General features: G+C 37.7%; 1 pseudogene; it reads left to right on the forward strand.

Moving 5' to 3' along the window:
- Positions 1-282: 282 nt before the first annotated feature.
- Positions 283-764, forward strand: LOC111161929 (annotated as a pseudogene).
- The last annotated feature ends 15,629 nt before the right edge of the window (positions 765-16,393 follow it).

Consider the following 16,393-nt stretch of genomic DNA (forward strand, 5'->3'; position numbering starts at 1 on the left):
AGAGATTGACCCTGAACCTACACTCTAAATCAGATTCTGTCTAGGAAAAGGACCAGGCAGTCCTGCATCCATTAAAAGTCAGTCCTAGAGGAGCACCTGGGTGGCTCAGTTGGTTGTGTGTTGGATCTTGATTTCACCCCAGGTCACCATCTCAGGGATGTGAGATCCAGTCCAACATTGGGCCGTGCTGCTTGGGATTCTCTCCCTCTCACTCTGCTCCTCCCCAGCTCTCTAGAGAGAAAAAGAATGTCAATCCTAGGACCTTGAGCCTTCAGGAGAGAGATGGCAAGTCTCTGGAGGCCAAGTGTCCTGTGAAGTGTGCAAGAGGGCTGAACTCTCTATCTCCAAATCCCAGTGTCAGACCTGCTCATGTCTCAGCATTTCTCCATGACCAGCCTACCCCAGAATGGTGTAGAAAAGAGCACATTCACCTGTCACTCAACTACCATTCTGGTTCTAAGGCTGCATTTCTCCACTGGACTGGTTAGAGCGTTGTCAAATTTTTGCTCCTGGACCCAATCCAGCTGCTTATTTGAATCTTGGCTCTGCAATGGACAACTACTTCCTATATGCAGACCACACTCCCCATAGTCAGTTGGGGCCTTGGACAAATGGTTCCTGACTATGTTCGAAGCAATGCTTTGTAGAAACCTGCTAAGGTAGGTGTTTTGGCACTCTCAGCTTTAACCTTTGCTGGACTTTGTTGTCTCAACTATCATGATGTGGGCATCTGCAAAGCTGTCATCATGCTGTGGAAACTCTGACCTCTTTTATTTAATGCCTTGAGAATTGACTGTTCACTTCTTTACCTCTGCTCTGTCATGCAGTTCAAATCACACTAAGGAGGAAATAACAGGTAAATCCAAGCCTCTTCTCCTAATCACCTGGTTATTTTAGTCTTTGAGGGAAGGGCTTGAGAGAAATTGTATCCAAGAAATTTGGAGACATGGTTCCTTGCTGAGATGAATTTATGGGATTGTCTCCCAGCTTCTCACAAGACTCACAGCCTAACTAAACTTTATGCATGAGCTTTTGCCTATTAGCTTATCGATTTTTTTAAGGGAATTCAGCTTTATTACTATCAATACCTGATTAAACTTCTGTGTTTGTTCTGGGAATGATGGAGAAAGGGAGAGCCTGTTAATTCTTAAGTAAAGGCTGCGCAGAAAATTAGTGTTTAATTTTTGAAAACTTCCCTCTCTGTTCAGTTGATACCAATTACTGATGGTTACATGTCCTTGGGAAACTTTAAAATTAGAAAATACTGATACTTCACATTATTAATTTCTAAATCCTGGGAAGAAGAGCCTGGAGAGCTTCTGAGTAAAGAGAAGTTTCATGTAGGGAAGAGGTCCCTTTATAGATGTATCAAAATATTACAGAATCTAAACTGAGACTTAACCCTCAAATGTATTTATTTCACTTGTCCTAAAATAATCTGTCTATAAATATAAAACTGTAAGTAATAAAATGTTATTTTCCCATGGTAGGACTCTCTAATGTGAAAATATATTCTATGAAAATAAAGTTTATTTTATTTTATTTTTTAGGTTTTTTTTTTTAAAGATTTTATTTCTTTATTTGACAGAAAGAAAGAGAGAAAGTATGCAACAGCACAGGCAGGGGGAGCTGCAAAGGAAGAGGGAGCTGGACCCAGTGCTTGAACCCAGGATCCTGGGATCATGATCTGAGCCAAAGGCAGATGCCCAACTGACTGATCCACCCAGGTGCCTCAAAGATAAAGTTTTGTTTTGTTTTGTTTTTTAATAAAATGTTATATTTTTTAAAAAGTCAGTCTTAGCCTGATAGCTTGCAGGAAGCAGAGATGGGTTTCAAGTCCAGGTCTTTTGATGCTTGATCCAGTCCCTTTACTGCAAAATGCAGTTACCTTAATTTTGAAATGGAACAAAAAATTCTATTTCTCAACATGGCCATTTAATAATATAAGGTGTTATTAATGTCAGGATATTATTTTTGACTTCTGTAGTTTTAATTGATTTGTTTAGCAGGATTTTAATGTATATCTAAGAGTTTAGTTCATTGTAATAGAAAAGCCTATTGTAAGTTAATTAAAAGTGTTATTATGTCTTAAAATAGTCAGCAGATTTTAATGGGCTGCTGATACAGAATATTTCTTTACACTGATGTTTTTGCTTTATTCTTTAATTGTAAAGCATTTGTATAATTAACTCCTTTTATTGCCAACTTAATGACGAAAGAAAATAAAGAGTAATATTCCAAATACTAAAATTACAATTCACGGATAAAAGCAAGAAGATAATGAAACCTCAGATTTTTAGAATAATTATGATAAACAACTGAACCTAGACATACCAGTGGAGTAAAGAAAAAACCCACTTCTCTGATGGGTAAATTGTAACTGAAAGGAAGATTGAAATTATTTCTTCCAAAGAAGCCAAGGTGATGACTTTGAAGGAGGGTCAAGGTTTTGGCTCCAGAAATAATGGCCTGTGAATTTGTTTCTGTCCTTTCCTTTCACTCAACAACAACAAAAATTAAAATAAAAATTATAAATTTCAAGAGATTAAAGTTTCTTTGAATCTTTTCTGAAAAGAATGAGAGACCTAAATATATGAAGAGATGGGTCTTATTTATGGGTTAGAAGATTCATACTGTTAATATGTATCTTCTTCCTAAACTGATCCACAGATCAAATGCACTGCCAATCAGAATCACAGCAGGTTTTATCATAGACACTGACCAGCTGAGTCTAACATGCACACGGAATTTAAGAAACAAAACAGATGAACATAGGGGAAGGGAAGGAAAAATAAAATAAGATAAAACAGAAAGGGAAGCAAACCATAAGACATTCTTAACTATAGAGAACAAAGTGAGTGTTGCTGGACTAAAGGAGGATGGGGGAATGTGCTGAATGGAAGATGGGCATTAAGAAGGGAACTTGCTGGGGTGAGCATTGGGTATTATTTGTAAGTGATGAGTCACTAAATTCATCTAAATGAATCTACCCCTGAAACCAATACTACAATATATGTTAAGTAACTTGAATTAAAAAAAAAAGGCGGGGGAGGAGTCAAGATGGCGGAGAAGTAACAGGCTGAGACTACTTCAGGTAGCGGGAGATCAGCTAGATAGCTTATCTAAAGATTGCAAACACCTACAAATCCAACAGGAGATCGAAGAGAAGAAGAACAGCAACTCTAGAAACAGAAATTCAACCACTTTCTGAAAGGTAGGACTGGCGGAGAAGTGAATCCAAAGCGACGGGAAGATAGACCGCGGGGGGAGGGGCCGGCTCCCGGCAAGCGGCGGAGCAACGGAGCACAAAATTGGGACTTTTAAAAGTCTGTTCCACTGAGGGACATCGCTCCAGAGGCTTAACTGGGGTGAAGCCCACGCAGGGTCAGCGTGGCCTCAGGTCCCGCAGGGTCACAGAAGGATCGGGGGTGTCTGAGTGTCGCAGAGCTTACAGGTATTAGAACAGGGAAGCCAGCTACAGAGACAGAGCCGAGGAGTAAGCTCTAAGCTCGGGGTTACCTTGAACCGGTCGCAGGCTCGGTCAGCTCGGAGCGTGGCCGGAGGCAGGGTGACGGGAGTAAATCGTTCTCTGAGGGCGCACTGAGGAGTGGGGCCCCGGGCTCTCGGCTCCTCCGGGCTGGAGACCGGGAGGCCACCATCTTCATTCCCGCCCTCCGGAACTCTACGGAAAGCGCTCAGGGAACAAAAGCTCCCGAAAGCAAACCCGAGCGGATTACTCAGCCCGGCCCCTGGTAAGGGCGGTGCAACTCCGCCCGGGGCAAAGACACTTGAGAATCACTACAACAGGCCCCTCCCCCAGAAGATCAACAAGAAGCCCAGCCAGGACCAAGTTCACCTACCAAGGAGTGCAGTTTCAATACCAAGGAGAGCAGCGGAATTCCAAAGGAGGAGAAAGCAAAGCACGGAACTCATGACTTTCTCCCCATGATTCTTTAGCCTTGCAGATAATTTAATTTTTTTTATTTTTCAATTTATTTTTCTTCTTCTGCTAAATTTTTTTAACTTTTACCCTTTCCCTTTTTAACGTTTTTTAACTAGTTTATCTAATATATATATATTTTTTTCCTTTTTATATTTTTTCTTTATTGGTTTTCTTTTTTTAATTGTTTCTTTCTTTTTTTTTCCTCTCTCTTTTTTTTTTTCTTCTTTCTGAACCTCTTTTTATCCCCTTTCTCCCCCCTCACGATTTGGGATCTCTTCTGATTTGGCTAAAGCATATTTTCCTGGGGTTGTTGCCACCCTTTTAGTATTTCACTTGCTCCTTCATATACTCTTATCTGGACAAAATGACAAGGCGGAAAAATTCACCACAAAAAAAAGAACAAGAGGCAGTACCGAAGGCTAGGGACCTAATCAATACAGACATTGGTAATATGTCAGATCTAGAGTTCAGGATGACGATTCTCAAGGTTCTAGCTGGGCTCGAAAAAGGCATGGAAGATATTAGAGAAACCCTCTCGGGAGATATAAAAGCCCTTTCTGGAGAAATAAAAGAACTAAAATCTAACCAAGTTGAAATCAAAAAAGCTATTAATGAGGTGCAATCAAAAATGGAGACTCTGACTGCTAGGATAAATGAGGCAGAAGAAAGAATTAGCGATATAGAAGACCAAATGACAGAGAATAAAGAAGCTGAGCAAAAGAGGGACAAACAGATACGGGACCACGAGGGGAGAATTCGAGAGATAAGTGACACCATAAGACGAAACAACATTAGAATAATTGGGATTCCAGAAGAAGAGGAAACAGAGAGGGGAGCAGAAGGTATATTGGAGAGAATTATTGGAGAGAATTTCCCCAATATGGCAAAGGGAACAAGCATCAAAATCCAGGAGGTTCAGAGAACCCCCCTTCAAAATCAATAAGAATAGGTCCACACCCCGTCACCTAATAGTAAAATTTACAAGTCTTAGTGACAAAGAGAAGATCCTGAAAGCAGCCCGGGAAAAGAAGTCTGTAACGTACAATGGTAAAAATATTAGATTGGCAGCAGACTTATCCACAGAGACCTGGCAGGCCAGAAAGAGCTGGCATGATATATTCAGAGTACTAAACGAGAAAAACATGCAGCCAAGAATACTATATCCAGCTAGGCTATCATTGAAAATAGAAGGAGAGATTAAAAGCTTCCAGGACAAACAAAAACTGAAAGAATTTGCAAATACCAAACCAGCTCTACAGGAAATATTGAAAGGGGTCCTCTAAGCAAAGAGAGACCCTAAAAGTAGTAGATCAGAAAGAAACAGAGACAATATGCAATAACAGTCACCTTACAGGCAATACAATGGCACTAAATTCATATCTCTCAATACTTACCCTGAATGTGAATGGGCTAAATGCCCCAATCAAAAGACACAGGGTATCAGAATGGATAAAAAAACAAAACCCATCTATATGTTGCCTACAAGAAACCCATCTTAAACCTGAAGACACCTCCAGATTTAAAGTGAGGGGGTGGAAAAGAATTTACCATGCTAATGGACATCAGAAAAAAGCAGGAGTGGCAATCCTTATATCAGATCAATTAGATTTTAAGCCAAAGACTATAAATAAGAGATGAGGAAGGACACTATATCATACTCAAAGGAACTGTCCAACAAGAAGATCTAACAATTTTAAATATCTATGCCCCTAACATGGGAGCAGCCAACTATATAAACCAATTAATAACAAAATCAAAGAAACACATTGACAATAATACAATAATCGTAGGGGACTTTAACACTCCCCTCACTGAAATGGACAGATCATCCAAGCAAAAGATCAACAAGGAAATCAAGGCCTTGAATGACACACTGGACCAGATGGACATCACAGATATATTCAGAACATTTCATCCCAAAGCAACAGAATACACATTCTTCTCTAGTGCACATGGAACATTCTCCAGAATAGATCATATTCTCGGTCCTAAATCAGGTCTCAACCGTTATCAAAAGATTGGAATCATTCCCTGCATATTTTCAGACCACAATGCTCTGAAGCTAGAACTCAATCACAAGAGGAAATTTGGAAAGAACCCAAATACATGGAGACTAAACAGCATCCTTCTAAAGAATGAATGGGTCAACCAGGAAATTAAAGAAGAGTTGAAAAAATTCATGGAAACAAATGATAATGAAAACACAATGGTTCAAAATCTGTGGGACACAACAAAGGCAGTCCTGAGAGGAAAATATATAGCGGTACAAGCCTTTCTCAAGAAACAAGAAAGGTCTCAGGTACACAACCTAACCCTACACCTAAAAGAGCTAGAGAAAGAACAAGAAAGAAAGCCTAAACCCAGCAGGAGAAGAGAAATCATAAAGATCAGAGCAGAAATCAATGAAATAGAAACCAAAAAAACAATAGAACAAATCAACGAAACTAGGAGCTGGTTCTTTGAAAGAATTAATAAGATCGATAAACCCCTGGCCAGACTTATCAAAAAGAAAAGAGAAAGGACCCAAATAAATAAAATCATGAATGAAAGAGGAGAGATCACAACGAACACCAAAGAAATACAGGCAATTATAAGAACATACTATGAGCAACTCTACGCCAACAAATTTGACAATCTGGAAGAAATGGATGCATTCCTAGAGACATATAAACTACCACAACTGAACCAGGAAGAAATAGAAAGCCTGAACAGACCCATAACCAGTAAGGAGATTGAAACAGTCATCCAAAATCTCCAAACAAACAAAAGCCCAGGGCCAGATGACTTCCCGGGGGAATTCTACCAAACATTTAAAGAAGAACTAATTCCTATTCTCCTGAAACTGTTCCAAAAAATAGAAATGGAAGGAAAACTTCCAAACTCATTTTATGAGGCCAGCATCACCTTGATCCCAAAACCAGACAAGGATCCCATCAAAAAAGAGAACTACAGACCAATATCCTTGATGAACACAGATGCAAAAATTCTCGCCAAAATACTAGCCAATAGGATTCAACAGTACATTAAAAGGATTATTCACCACGACCAAGTGGGATTTATTCCAGGGCTGCAAGGTTGGTTCAACATCCGCAAATCAATCAATGTGATACAACACATTAATAAAAGAAAGAACAAGAACCATATGATACTCTCCATAGATGCTGAAAAAGCATTTGACAAAGTACAGCATCCCTTCCTGATCAAAACTCTTCAAAGTGTAGGGATAGAGGGTACATACCTCAATATTATCAAAGCCATCTATGAAAAACCCACCGCAAATATCATTCTCAATGGAGAAAAACTGAAAGCTTTTCCGCTAAGGTCGGGAACACGGCAGGGATGCCCGTTATCACCACTGCTATTCAACATAGTACTAGAAGTCCTAGCCTCAGCAATCAGACAACAAAAGGAAATTAAAGGCATCCAAATCGGCAAAGAAGAAGTCAAACTATCACTCTTCGCAGATGATATGATACTATATGTGGAAAACCCAAAAGACTCCACTCCAAAACTGCTAGAACTTGTACAGGAATTCAGTAAAGTGTCAGGATATAAAATCAATGCCCAGAAATCAGTTGCATTTCTCTACACCAACAACAAGACAGAAGAAAGAGAAATTAAGGAGTCAATCCCATTTACAATTGCACCCAAAACTATAAGACACCTAGGAATAAATCTAACCAAAGAGACTAAGAATCTATACACAGAAAACTATAAAGTACTCATGAAAGAAATTGAGGAAAACACAAAGAAATGGAAAAATGTTCCATGCTCCTGGATTGGAAGAATAAATATTGTGAAAATGTCTATGCTACCTAAAGCAATCTACACATTTAATGCAATTCCTATCAAAGTACCATCCATTTTTTTTCAAAGAAATGGAACAAATAATCCTAAAATTTATATGGAACCAGAAAAGACCTCGAATAGCCAAAGCAATATTGAAAAAGAAAGCCAAAGTTGGTGGCATCACAATTCCGGACCTCAAGCTCTATTACAAAGCTGTCATCATCAAGACAGCATGGTACTGGCACAAAAACAGACACATAGATCAATGGAACAGAATAGAAAGCCCAGAAATAGACCCTCAACTCTATGGTCAACTCATCTTCGACAAAGCAGGAAAGAATATCCAATGGAAAAAAGACAGCCTCTTCAACAAATGGTGTTGGGAAAATTGGACAGCCACATGCAGAAAAATGAAATTGGATCATTTCCTTACACCATACACGAAAATAGACTCAAAATGGATGAAGGATCTCAATGTGAGAAAGGAATCCATCAAAATCCTTGAGGAGAACACAGGCAGCAACCTCTTCGACCTCAGCCGCAGCAACATCTTCCTAGGAACATCGCCAAAGGCAAGGGAAGCAAGGGCAAAAATCAACTATTGGGATTTTATCATGATCAAAAGCTTTTGCACGGCAAAGGAAACAGTTAACAAAACCAAAAGACAACTGACAGAATGGGAGAAGATATTTGCAAATGACATATCGGATAAAGGGCTAGTGTCCAAAATCTATAAAGAACTTAGCAAACTCAACACCCAAAGAACAAATAATCCAATCAAGAAATGGGCAGAGGACATGAACAGACATTTCTGCAAAGAAGACATCCAGATGGCCAACAGACACATGAAAAAGTGCTCCACATCACTCGGCATCAGGGAAATACAAATCAAAACCACAATGAGATACCACCTCACACCAGTCAGAATGGCTAAAATTTACAAGTCAGGAAATGACAGATGCTGGCGAGGATGCGGGGAAAGGGGAACCCTCCTACACTGTTGGTGGGAATGCAAGCTGGTGCAACCACTCTGGAAAACAGCATGGAGGTTCCTCAAAATGTTGAAAATAGAACTACCCTATGACCCAGCAATTGCACTGCTGGGTATTTACCCTAAAGATACAAACGTAGTGATCCGAAGGGGCACGTGCACCCGAATGTTTATAGCAGCAATGTCTACAATAGCCAAACTATGGAAAGAACCTAGATGTCCATCAACAGACGAATGGATAAAGAAGATGTGGTATATATACACAATGGAATACTATGCAGCCATCAAAAGAAATGAAATCTTGCCATTTGCGACGACATGGATGGAACTAGAGGGTATCATGCTTAGCGAAATAAGTCAATCGGAGAAAGACAACTATCATATGATCTCCCTGATATGAGGGAGAGGAGATGCAACATGGTGGGTTAAGGGGGTAGGAGAAGAGTAAATGAAACAGGATGGGATTGGGAGGGAGACAAACCATAAGTGACTCTTAATCTCACAAAACAAACTGAGGGTTAATGGGGGGAGGGGGGTTGGGGGGTTGGGATTATGGACATTGGGGAGGGTATGTGCTATGGTGAGTGCTGTGAAGTGTGTAAACCTGGCGATTCACAGACCTGTACCCCTGGGGATAAAAATATATTATATATTTATAAAAAATAAAATTAAAAAAAAAACAAACAAGAAAAAGAAAATGAAGAGCAACATAAAAAAAAATGACATGGTAGTTGTTTAGTATTAGAACAGTCTCCCCATAGATTCAGATCAATTTTGATATTGGGTGAAGGATAAACTCCTCAAAGATAAACTTTCCCTTAATATTTTTTGCATTTCTAGAGAAAAAAAAGCCCATAATGGTAGTTGTTTGCTGCTTTTATTGTTGTTGTTGTGTTATTTTACATATTTTCATTTTGGTATTATGGTTAATTGTTTCAATACCTGAAAGTGGTCTGGGCCCTTCAGGCCCTCTAAATGTACCTTTTTAAGGCAGACGTGTAGAAAACCAATGGATCCCACTGAAACAGCCTGTACTAAAGGGAAAACTGTACAATAGCAAGCAGGATCATTGCATGGCATAGACCACTGCATTGGCAAGAATGGAACATGGGTTCAGGCATATTGGGAGCCAGGATAACATGATGACCAAATTCTCTTTTGGAGTCAGAATGCCTGCTTTGAATTCTGGCTCTAATAGTTATTAGCTGGGTGACCTTGGCTAAGTCACTGAACCTCTGCGCCTCAGTTTCCTTATCTTGCAAATAAACATAGCTTCTACCTTATAAGATTGGTTGGAAATTAGTGCAATAATAATAGTAAAGCATTTAGCTTAGACTTGGTACATAACAAGCAAGGCTTTCATTACTGAAAGAGAGCTGATGGGCTCTCAGAGCAGTGGGTATAACTGACAGAAGCACTGCACCTGGTGTAGATGGGTGGAAGGCATGTTCTGATGAGAAGCAGAGGCAGTGGAGATAAACACTGACAACCACTAGTGCTACCCAGGGCTACCCCTGTTTGTACAAGCCCACTGCTTCATGGCAAAATTGTGTCCTCTTTTTTTTTCCAGTAATTATTTTATATTGAAAACCAGACCTTCCCATAAATAAAAGTTAAAGCAATCACAGAAACTATATTAAATAAAGAACAAATAACCAATTTGCAAGTATTCCTCAGATAGTAATTAGTTGCAACCATTTGCCATAATGTAAAATGTATTACTTTTCAAGAGCACCAAAATTAATTGTATTCTGAATTAGTTTCCATCTTAGGTTGTCAAGTCACTTTTCTTCCTACAAATCTTTTGTGGCTAAAGATGTTTTAATGTTGTTAGGAAATAGTGGGATCACCATTCCATTATTCTTACATTAATAATCATAATTTTTAATTACTTAGACTCTCTCCCTGAGGAAGAAACTGATTGTTCTCAAATTATAAATGTCTACAATAGTCATTTCCCCCATGTACAAGTCAGTTATAGAGAAGCATTTTCCACTGAATTCTAGAATACAAATTTGTCCCCAGGGCAATAGCAGAGATGAACTGTGATGAGAGCCAAATTTTTAGAAAACTGTGTTTAAAGGTTAAGCAAGATGAGATGGATTTTCGTTTTTGAAATTTGGTAATACTAGGTAAGGCAAGTGGGAAATGATTCCTTCTCTCTTCTGCCACCATCAGGCACATTTGGGTTTGTGGAGAAATGTTTCAACTGTATTAACCATGTTTATAGCTTCTATAAACTCGATGCTTCAACATCTGCCCCCCTGAAGATGCCAGAAGTCCCTTGTTGTGGACACCATGATGACATGCTTGAATTCCTTTGCCTTGGCCTTCTGCCTCCCTCAGCACCCCTCACTCTTATCTTTGGGAGGATTCTTCCTCCTAGGGTTCACTTTTCAAAAGCAAACCAACTAATTGGGAGTTCACGTGCTCACTACCACCTTCTTGGGCTGTCACACTCCAGGCCACTATCTCTATGCCTTAATTATCCCAGGACTTGGCACAGAACAACTAGGGACAGCCACTATGCCCCAAAGCTCACTGCAGTTATTCAAACTAGCCAATTCTGCCTTACCTGTTTCTTCACATGGAAATCACAATAAAATCTTTTGCCTATGTTTTCCCCCTGCTCCCTCTGCCTCTTGACCAAACCTGGTATTTCCTTGTGTGGCCTCTATGACAAGGTTGTTTCTCCAGATCTTGAGTTTAATAACAATCTTTTTAATGGCAGTTGTCTTCTAATCTTCTGGGTTTGCCATATCTAAATAATAATAAAACTAAGTTAAAACAAAACAAAAGAGCTAAGTCTGACAGAATCTGCTCGTGGCGGTGTTTGTGTGTGCTCTGGAAGCTAAGGGAGAAGTCAAAGTGACCTGTTTTGTGGATTATCCACAGGCCACATTATAAATTCTGGAAATTGCCCTAAAACAACAGACGATGGAAGAAGTGACAAAATCTGTGTGTGCCCTGGGAAGGTAGTGGTAGGGGCCTGAGACTCCACATCTACCAAGACATTTATTTGATTAATATGTTTTCCTGTCATCCAGGCTTGTATTTTATAGATTAGTTATGTTTAAATTATTTATGGACATCTGGTATCACTTCTAGCACATAAAGAGCTTGGACGTCATCACTCTCCTCCACACAAAAAGAAAGCTATAGAAACTGAAATCAATGACTTTTCTTAGACCCATCTAAGAAAAGAAAGAAAGACCAATCTAAGAGGGTTGAGATCACAGGGCAAACTACCATCCCCAAACTGGAAAGATGAACGGTTACAGAGGATTGCAGCTGAGCTCAGCTAACCTGGAGCAGAAGCCACTAGAGCCAATAACTAGTAGAAATTAACAAATTGCTGAAGGATGAGTGTAGACCAGGTTGATATTAAAAACTCGTGGGAGAAGTAATCTTTGGGGAACCCCACAGTTTCATCAATTTTGCCTACAGGAGCCTCAGCAGATTTTCACAGTACAAATCAGAGAAAAATGCCTTCATACTTCAGGCAAAGACAGGGGAAAAGTAGCCATTTGAAATAATCCAGAGCATTCGCCATAGCAAAGGACTGCTCTCAAGGGAAACTACTCTGCCAGAGCCTTATCTAATCTGGGGGAAGAAGACTTAGGCAAGAAGCTTATGGCCTTCCTGTCTCACCTTAGGGAAAGACAAAAAAAAAAAAAAAAAAAAAAAGGCTAAGAAATGTTTCTGGAGGTCAGAGCCCAGGGACTCAGGACCACTAAAAACATGAAATTCCACCACAGATTGCAGAATGCCTCTTCTAACCCACACCTTACCACCACACCACATCAGCAGGGCTCCAGGATAAAAACAGGGAATCACAACTGAGGGCCCTGCAAGATAAAACTAAGAAAGAATTCATGAGGAAACCAGAAAGATGGGAAACAAATAAACAAGCAAACACAAGAAAACAAGAGAAACGAAAACTTCTGGCATCTTCAGCTACAACAAACCTTAACCCACCCAATTCTTAAACAGATTAATTTAGAACTTCACAATGAAACTGGATTACCTCAGATCCTATTACCAGATACATTAAGTCCAGCTTTCGACAACAACAAAAAACGACTATGAGGTATGCTAACAGTCAAGAGTAAACACAAAATGCTTAATGTCCGAAGACATAAAGTATTCATGAAAACCAGATCATATATGACAGCGTTTTGGGGATTATCAGATAGTGAATAATAAATATGATTAACATATTAAGGGCATGAATTGGAAAAATAGATAATATGTAAGAACAGATGGGTGATATAAGCAGAGAGATGGAAATGCTAAGGAAGATTCATAAAGGAAATATTGGAGATAAAAAAATACTGTGAGGAAATGAATAATGGTTTTGATGTGCTCATCAATAGATTTTACAGAGCTGAGGAAAAATATTAGTGATCTTGAAGATGTGTTGATAGAAACTTCCCAAATCGAAATGAAAAGACAAAAAAGTTGAAAAATATGGAAGAATATTCAAGAACTGTGGGATGATTTAAAAAAGTAATGTATAAGTACTGAGAATACCAAAAGGAAAAGAAAGGAAGGAAGGAAGGAAAGAATAAATAAATAAGTAAATAATAAATAAATAAGTTTAAAGTAATAATGTCTAAGAATTTTCCAAAATTAACAGATACCAAACCACAGATCCAGAAACTTCAGAGAACACCAAACAAGATATATATATATGTATATATATATATATACATATATATATAGTAATACAAATAGGTATATTATATTCAAACTGCAGAAAACAAAGAGCAAAGAGAAATCTTGAAAGAAACCAGGTCAGAAAGGGGAAAATAAGACACATTATCTGTAGATGAGCAAGGATAAGAAGTATATCAAAATTCTCATCAGAAACTATGTAAGCAAGAAAAGACTGGAGTGAAATATTTAGTATCAATATTTAGTGTTGAAAGAAAACTCCCACCAACTTAGAATTCTATATACAGAAAAAATATCCTTCAAAAAAGAAGGAGGAATAAAAACTTTCCCAGACAAAAATTGAAGGAAATTCTTGTCAGTAGACCTGCCTGTTAAAAGAAACACTTCAAAGAGAAATAACAGGGAATGGTATAAGTTAATCACTTGGGTCCATAAATAAGAACATCAAAGAATAAATAGAGGTAAAATAGGATACTTTATTTTTATTACTCAGTTGACCTAAAATCTGTTTGTTCAAAGTAATAATAACAATATATTGGGTGATTATAGGTTATGGATAAGTGAAATGAGTGTCAGTGATGTTAAAGAAGTGGGAGGAGAGAATTGGAAACACTCCCTTATAAGGTATCTGCACTACCTTGGAAACAGAATAGTGTTGTAGAAAGTGAACTTAGATATGTTCTAAATATATATTTTCAAATTCAAAGGCAACCACTATAATTTTTAATAAGATATATATTTTAAGAAAGGAGATAAAATGAAATCATATAAAATGCCCAATTAAAACCAGAGAATTCAGAAAAAGAAAGAGCTTCAAAAACACAGTAAATGCAAAAACAGTTATAAACAGGATAGATATCAGTCTAAATATAGAAATAGTCACTTTAAGTGCATATGAACTAGGGGTGTCTGGGTGTCTCATTTGATTAAGTATCAGACTCTTGATCACAGCTCAGGTCTTGATCTCAGGGTGGTGAGTTCAAGCCCTGTGTTGGGCTCCACTTGGGCATGGAAACTACTTAAAATAAATATATAAAACTAAATGTTTATATATTTATGACTATTTAAAATATAAAAAATTATATAAAACTAAATGTTTATATATTTATAACCATATAAATGTTTATATATTTATAACTATTGTATTAATTAAAACACAGATATTGTGAGAGTGAATAAAAAAGAAAAAGACCTAACCGGACTTGTCTACAAGAAATCAACTTTAAATATAAAGCACAGATAGATTCAAAGTAAAAAGATGGAGAAAGACACAATGATAATGTCAAGCAAAAGAAAGCTGAGTAGCTTTTTAAGTTCAGAAAAAGCAGACTTTAGAACAAGACAGAATGGCAAAGATAAAGAGAGGCATTGCATAATGGTAAAGGGATCAATTCTCCCAAAAGACATAACAATCCTTAACATGTAAGCACTTAAAACAGAGCATCAAAGTACTTGAAACAAAAACTAATAGAACTACAAGAAAAATAGACAAATCCATTATTATTGCTGGAGACATCAACACCCCTCTATTAGTAATTGACAGAATCACTAGGTAGAAAATCAGCAAGCATATAGTTGAAATGAACAGCATCATCATTTAACCAGATTTAATTGATATTTATATAATATTTTATCAAACAACAGAAGAATACATTTTCTCTTCAGATTCACACAGAATATTCACCAAGACAGACCACATTCTGGGACATAAAATATGCCTTAATCAAATTTCAAAGACTAAAAATCATACAAAGTGTGTTTTGAACCCACAATAAAATCAAACTAAAAATCAATGACAAAAGGATAGCTGGAAAATTCTGAAACATCTGGAGATTTAACAAAATGTACCTGAATAAGATATGAGTCAATGAAGAAGTGGGAGAGAATTTCCATCTTAAAAAACTAAGGAACCTGAGCAATAGAAACCTAAATCAAGTAGAAGAATAAAAATCATAAAAACAGGAAAACAAAAAATAAGGAAAAGTCAACAAAAGTAAAGCCTAATTCTTTTTTTTTTAATTTATTTTTATTTATTTTTTTTTAAAGATTTTATTTATTTATTTGTCAGAGAGAGAGAGAGAGCGAGCGAGCACAGGCAGACAGAAAGGCAGGTAGAGGCAGAGGAAGAAGCACGCTCCCCACAGAACAAGGAGCCCGATGCGGGACTCGATCCCAGGACACCGGGATCATGACCTGAGCTGAAGGCAGCTGCTTAACCAACTGAGCCACCCAGGCGTCCCAAGCCTAATTCTTTAAAAAGATCAATAACATTGCTAAATCTCTAGCACAATAACTAAGGAAAAAGAAAAGACACAAATTACCCATATCAGAAAAGAAGAGATGATCAATACTGATTCCATGGACATTGACCCAAGTGAATTTAGTCAACTAACCTTTGACAAAGGAGAAGAGATAATTAAATGGAGAATAGATAGTCTTTTCAAAAAATGCTGCTGGAACAATTGGATATCCATATGCAAAAAATAAATGTAGACAAAGACCTTATATCTTCTACAAAAATTAACTTAAATGGATCACAGACCTAACTACAAAAATGCACAATTATAAAAGTTCTCGAATTTAACAGAAAATGTAGATGACCTTGGCTTTGGAGATCTGTTTTTAGATACAACATAAAAAGCTCAGTCCGTGAATGAAAAAATAGAAAAATCAAACTATATTAAAATTAAAATCTTCTGCTCTGTGAAAGGCTCTATTAAGAGAATAAGATAAGCCATGAACTTGGAGAAAATATTTCCAAAATACATATCTGATAAAGATCTGATATCTGAAATACACAAGACCACTTAAAACTCAGCACTTAGAATATCATATTAAAAATAGGCAAAAGATCTGAACAGATACCTCACCAAAGAAGCTGAATTATGAATGAGTTGAATTACGTTCCCTAAAATTTGTATGTTGAAGCTCTAAGAACCAGTACCTCTGAATGTAACCTAATTTGGAGATGAGGTCTTTAAAGAGGTAATTAA

Source organism: Enhydra lutris, unplaced genomic scaffold (assembly GCF_002288905.1).
Source record: "Enhydra lutris kenyoni isolate GAN:26980312 unplaced genomic scaffold, ASM228890v2 scaffoldscaffold87, whole genome shotgun sequence".
Lineage (NCBI taxonomy): Eukaryota > Metazoa > Chordata > Mammalia > Carnivora > Mustelidae > Enhydra > Enhydra lutris.